Below are 7,147 nucleotides of genomic sequence, written 5' to 3'. Positions count from 1 at the left end.
TATTCACTCTACCCACTATCTTTTCAATATCCTTTACATTAGTAAGACCTGATAAAGTTTAACAGAATGGACATTTTAGCAATCAGTGAAGCATGTTTTGAGGACCTAGCTCAATTTGTAGTCAGGAACCTGAAAGATGACTTAAAGAGAGTCAAGGTTTTACAATGAAGACATAAAAGTCACACTTGATAAAGTAGCAAGTGTGTTATAAACGCTAGTCAGTAACATGTGGATCAGGAAAAGGAAAAATCAATTGCTTTAAAGGACTTAAAAGCTCTGGAAATCATATTTGGCCTAAAGGATAAGTAAGATTGGGATCAAAAGACAGGGAGAAGAAAGTGTTTCATGTAAGAAAACCATCACAAGCAAATTTACTGAAGCAAGTATGCAGAAGAACGGGGAAGGGATGCACATGGCCAAGCGCCCTGAGATGACAGGAAGAAAGCAATGTGATAGTTAAAATACAGAGACACTGTGGAGCATCAGGATCACCAAAAAAAGGAAAATGGACTTGGCTTGAAAACTAATGAGGGACTATTTTGAATTCCTGAACAGGGTAGTATATTTCTTTTTCATTCTTTTGACAAAAGTTTGCAGTACTACAAAGTGTCAGACACTGATCAAGTTGCTCAAATTGCAGGAATGAACATGACAGACAAATTCTTTCCCTCTGAAGCCTAAATGGTATGGGACAGAGGGGATGGAGTGATCAGTATAAATGGACTAACAAATGAATATGTAGTATACTAGAGACTGCTTAGGGGAATGGAGGGAAAAGACAGAGGCACCTGGGGTACAGTGAAAAGGAAGGACAGGAATCTCAGTAATTCCCATGTTGGACAAATAATAGCAAAGCTTCCAACCCAACAAGAACTTTGCGGAATGTGGGAAAAAATTCAACTCACAGGGTAAAGTTGATGACCCTGGCTGAACCTACCTCACCTGGTAATCTCCTCTCTAAACCTTCATCATCTTCCATGACCCATATTAATTCCTCCAATAAGATGTCTACCTAACCTGAGACTTTTCTGCTTATTTATATTTTATACAGAGAACAATGAACACAACTGCAAAAATGAAGTCAGTTACATAACAATCATCAAGATGATCATCAAATGACCTCAGCAACTTTAGTGAACATCAGTTGCTTTGTCCTCATTGTCTCACAAATCATCTTTAATTATTGTCACATAGTTTATATGTTTTGAGGACTGAACCTCTGCACAGAAATAAACTGATGTCATTGCAGGAAAATCCCTTAAGAATTGGATGGAAAGTTTTAACTCCAAATTGTAAGGGTCATAATTATTGACACTGACCTACTATATTCTCCAAGGTCTATTATAGTCCTAATCTCTTATCTCTAAATTCTTTTCACAATTTTTCTAATGAAATACAAAGAGGGAAGAGGCAAAGCCTTATCTACTTGTACATCCCACTTTCTCTCCCTCAATGTTCTATGGTTCTCTTCTCTTTGTATGCATTCAACCAAATTCAGGTAAGGAAGAAGATAAAGATCTACCTGTTGCTATATTTTATACTCTAATGATTCCTTTATTAAACCCTTTCATTTATAATATAAGAAACAAGGAATAAATGTTATGAGGAAAATTTCACAATATTGGGGAACAAATATCATCTCTTATAGAACACTGATTTATATTTGATAAAACACTTTGAGAAATCATGGAATACTTAAAAAAATAGCTGTCACCAGAGGTAATATAAAGGGACAAAGAGTACAGAATATGATACCTAATATATAAAAAATAGAGGAGGAAAAAAGGGAGAGGGGAAAAAAAGAACCTTTGGATTGTGTTTGTAATAGCGTGCTAAGAGAGTTAAGTCACACTCTTACATAGTAAGGAAGTTACCCATGAATCTTTGGTAACCACGAATCTAAAGCCTGAGGTGGCAATAAGTACGTACCTATTGATAATCACCATAAATGTAAGTGGTCTGAATGAACCAATCAAAAAACATAGAGTCACTGAATGGATAAAAAAGAAGACCCAACTATATGCTGCCTACAAAAGACTCACTTCACACCCAAAGACATACACAAACTAAAAGTGAAAGAATGGAAAAGATATTTCATGCAACTAATAGGGAGAAAAAAGCAGCTGTTTTAGTACTTGTATCAGACAAAATATACTTTAAAAGAAAGAAAGTCACAGGAGACAAAGACAGACATTACATAACAATAAAGGGGTCAACCAACAAGAGGATATAACCTTTATAACACAGGGGCACCTACATATGTGAAACAAATACTAACAGAATTAAAAGGGAAAATAGAATGCAATGCATTCATTCTAAGAGACTTCAACACTCCACTCATGCCAAAGGACAGATCAACCAGACAGAAAATAAGTAAGGACATGTTGGGAGCAGAACTGTGGGCCTTCAGGCAGACTCAGTCACAAAAGCCTTAAGACAACAGCAACGTTTGAGTAAAGTCTTTCCTGTAAAGTCAGCAACAATGAACCCATCCACGCGTTAGAAACAAGTTTTCCCCTATTACTAAGAAGCACATTTAGTGAACTTCTAGGTTAGAGCTAGGGGTTAATTTACCTAGCAACATTTGCATTTCTAAGTCAGAGTTAGTGGTTAGGCTACCTCACAGCATGTGCCTTTTCTGTCCTTTGTTAAGCAAGAAACACCTCCCCCACCCCCAAAATGGCAAACTCCCCACTTCTCTTCCCGGTCCTCCGTCCCCGCCGGCGCCAAAACCCAATTACCCTTCTACACCTCCCCGCTGGCACCACCTAAGGTCCAATTATCTCCTGACCCACCCCTTACTTGCTACTTGTATAAATTGAGCCTGTAAACAATAAACTGTGCCAGCTTGATCAGACCTCCTGTCTTGCTGGTCGTTCTTTGTGTCCCTTGCCCCATTCTTTTTTATTTTTCAATTCTCTCCTCCAGGTCGTCGACCCCCGTTGATAGTCCTGCAGGTCAGGACAAGGACACAGAGGCATTGAAGAACACATTAGACCAGATGGACCTAACAGACATCTACAGAACTCTACACCCAAAAGGATACACATTCTTCTCAAGTGCACATGGAACATTTTCAAGAAAAGATCATATACTAGGCCATAAAAAGAGACTCAGTAAATTCAAAAAGATTGAAATTGTACTTATGAGCTTCTCAGACCACAAGGGTATGAAACAAGAAACAAATTATGCAAAGAAAATGAAAAAGCCTACAAACCCATGGAGGCTTAACAACATGCTTCTAAATAACTGATGGTTCTAATAAGCAAATAAAAACAGAGATCAAGCAATACATGGAGACAAATGACAAAAATAATTCAACACCACAAAAATTGTGGGATGCAGTGAAGGCCATGCTAACAGGGAAGCATACAACAATACAGGTATACCTCAGGAAAGAAGAACAATCCCATATGAACAATCTAAACTCACAATTAACAAAAATAGAAAAAGAAGAATAAATGAGGCCCAAAGTCAGTAGAATGAGGGAGATAATAAAGATTAGAGCAGAAATAAATAAAATTGAGAAAAATAAAACAATACACAGAATCAATGAAACCAGGAGCTGGTTCTTTGAGAAGATAAACAAAATAGATAAACCCACAGCCAGAACTTATCAAGAAAAAAAGAGTCTACACACATAAACAGAATCAGAAATGAGAAAGTAAAAATCACTATGGACACCACAGAAATACAAAGAATTATTAGAGAATACTATGAAAACTTATAATCTAACAAGATGGAAAACCTAGAAGAAATGGACAACTTTCTAGAAAAATACAACCTTCCAAGGCTGACCAAGGAAGAAACAGAAAATCTGAACAGACCAATTATCAGCAATGAAATTGAACTGCTAATCAAAAACCTACCTAAGAACAAAATGGCTGGACCATATGGCTTCACTGCTGAATTTTATCAAACATTTAGTGAAGATCTAATACCATTCTCCTTCAAGTTTCCCAAAAAGTAGAAGAGAAAGGAATACTTCTAAACTCATTCTGTGAGGCCAGCATCAACCTAATACTAAAACCAGGCAAAGACACCACAAAAAAGAAAATTATAGACCAATATCCCTGATGAACATAGATGCAAAAATACTCAACAAGGAGGCAGAGCCAGGATGGCGGCGTGAGTAGAGCAGTGGAAATCTCCTCCCAAAAACACATAGATCTATGAAAATATAACAAAGAAAACTCTTTCTAAAATAGAGACCAGAGGACACAGGACAACATCCAGACCACATCCACACCTGCAGGAACCCAGCGCCTTGCGAAGGGGGTAAGATACAAGCCCTGGCCTGGCGGGACCCGAGCGCCCCTCCCCCCGGCTCCCAGGGGGTGGAAAGAAAACGCAGCGGGTTTTTTTTTGGCGAGTGCTTTTTGGAAGCCTTAAAGGGACAGGGACCCCGGTGCTAGGGAGGCAGGGCAGCAGGACTGGTGAACGGGTGCCTTGGACCGGCGCCTGAGGACAAAGAATATCGCACATTTTTCCCTGCGGGACCGGTGGGCGAGTGCCTGAGACCGGCACCTGAGGATGGAGGAAATTGCGTGTTTTTCCCCTTTTTTTTTTTTCTCTTTTTGGCGAGTGCTTTTTGGGAGCCTTAAAGGGACAGGGACCCCAATACATGTGAAACAGGGCAGCAAGACTGGTGAGTGGGTGCCTGAGACCGGCACCTGGGGACAAAGAAAATCACGCGCTTTTGCCAATACTAGGGAGGCTGGGGCCGGCGCCTGAGGACAAAGAAAATCGCGCGTTATCCCCTATTGTTTTTTTTTCTTTTTAGCGAGTGCTTTTTGGAAGCCTTGGAGGGATGGGGACCCCAATACCGGGAAGGCAGGGCAGCAAGACTGGTGGGCGGGTGCCTGGGACCGGTGCCTGAGGACAAAGAAAATCGCGCATTTCTCCCATTTTTTTTCTTTTTGGCAAGTGCTTTTTGGAGGTCTTAGGGGGACAGGGAACCCAGTGCCAGGGAAGCAGGACAGCAGGACCAGTGAGCGGGTGCCTGGGACCGGTGCCTGAGAACAAAAAAATCATGTGTTTTTCCTTTTTTTTTTTTTCTGTTTACTCTCTCATTGTTGCAGTTGTTGTTTTGATATGGAGAGTGCATTTTTGAAGTCTTAAAGGGGCAGGACAGGACACTCAGACCAGAGGCAGGGAATCTGGGGATCTCTGGGCACTCTAAACTCCTGGTCAACAGGGAGCACAGAGGCCCCTTACAGAGATAAATAGCCCCCTGGCCGCTCCCCCTCCAACAGGGCTCCACCATTTTGGAGGAGCAGCCCCAGCCAGGCCACACCCACAGAAACAGGACAGATAAACTCCATAGCAAACGGGCAGGTAGCAGAAGCCCTGTCTGCGCACAGCTGACAAGCATAAGCCACTAGAGGTCACTATTCTCCCAGGAGAGGAAGGCCACAAACCAACAAGAAGGGAAGCTCTTCCAGCGGTCAGTCGTACCAGCTGTGCAAACTATCGCTATCACCATGAAAAGGCAAAACTACAGGCAGACAAAGATCACAGAGACAACACCTGAGAAGGAGACAGACCTAACCAGTCCTCCTGAAAAAGAATTCAAAATAAAAATCATGAACATGCTGACAGAAATGCAGAGAAAAATGCAAGAGCAATGGGATGAGATGCAGAGAAAAATGCAAGAGCAGTGGGATGAAGTCCAGAGGGAGATCACAGATGTCAGGAAGGAGATCACAGAAGTGAAACAATCCCTGGAAGGATTTATAAGCGGAATGGATAAGATGAAAGAAGCCATTGAAGGAATAGAAGCCAGAGAACAGGAAGGTATAAAACCTGACATAGAGAGAGATAAAAGGATCTCCAGGAATGAAACAACACTAAGAGAACTATGTGACCAATCCAAAAGGAATAATATTCATATTATAGGGGTACCAGAAGAAGAAGAAAGAGGAAAAGGGATAGTAAGTCTCTTTGAAGAAATAATTGCTGAAAACTTCCCCAAACTGGGAAAGGAAAAATCGAACAGACCATGGAATTACACAGAACCCCCAACAGAAAGGATACAAGAAGGACAACACCAAGACACATAGTAATTAAAATGGCAAGGATAAAGGACAAGGAAAGAGTTTTAAAGGCAGCTAGAGAGAAAAAGGTCACCTATAAAGGAAAACTCATCAGGGTAACATCAGACTTCTCGACAGAAACCCTACAGGCCAGAAGAGAATGGCATCATATACTTAATGCAGTGAAACAGAAGGGCCTTGAACCAAGGATACTGTATCCAGCACGACTATCATTTAAATATGATGGTGGGATTAAACAATTCCCAGACAAGCAAAAGCTGAGGGAATTTGCTTCCCACAAACCACCTCTACAGGACATCCTAGAGGGACTGCTCTAGATGGGAGCACTCCTAAAAAGAGCACAGAACAAAACACACAACATATGAAGAATGGAGGAGGAGGAATAAGAAGGGAGAGAAGAAAAGAATCTCCAGACAGTGTATATAACAGCTCAATAAATGAGCTAAGTTAGGCAGTAAGATACTAAAGAAGCTAACCTTGAACCTTTGGTAACCACGAATCTAAAGCCTGCAATGGCAATAGGTACATATCTCTCAATAGTCACCCTAAATGTAAATGGGCTTAATGCACCAATCAAAATACACAGAGTAATAGAATGGATAAAAAAGCAAGACCCATCTATACGCTGCTTACAAGAAACTCACCTTAAACCCAAAGACAAGCACAGACTAAAAGTCATGGAATGGAAAAACATGTTTCAGGCAAACAACAGTGAGAAGAAAGCAGGGGTTGCAGGACTAATATCAGACAAAATAGACTTCAAAACAAAGAAAGTAACGAGATAAAGAAGGATACTACATAATGATAAAGGGCTCAGTCCAACAAGAGGATATAACCATTCTAAATATATATGCACCCAATACAGGAGCAGCAGCATATGTGAAACAAATACTAACAGAACGAAAGAGGGAAATAGACCGCAATGCATTCATTTTAGGAGACTTCAACACACCACTCACCCCAAAGGATAGATCCACCAGGCAGAAAATAAGTAAGGACACACAGGCACTGAAAAACACACTAGAACAGATGGACCTAATAGACATCTATAGAACTCTACATCCAAAAGCAACAGGATATACATTCTTCTC

Source organism: Manis javanica, chromosome 3 (assembly GCF_040802235.1).
Source record: "Manis javanica isolate MJ-LG chromosome 3, MJ_LKY, whole genome shotgun sequence".
In the NCBI taxonomy this organism is placed as follows: Eukaryota; Metazoa; Chordata; class Mammalia; order Pholidota; family Manidae; genus Manis; species Manis javanica.
Note: the sequence above shows the minus strand (reverse complement) of the source record.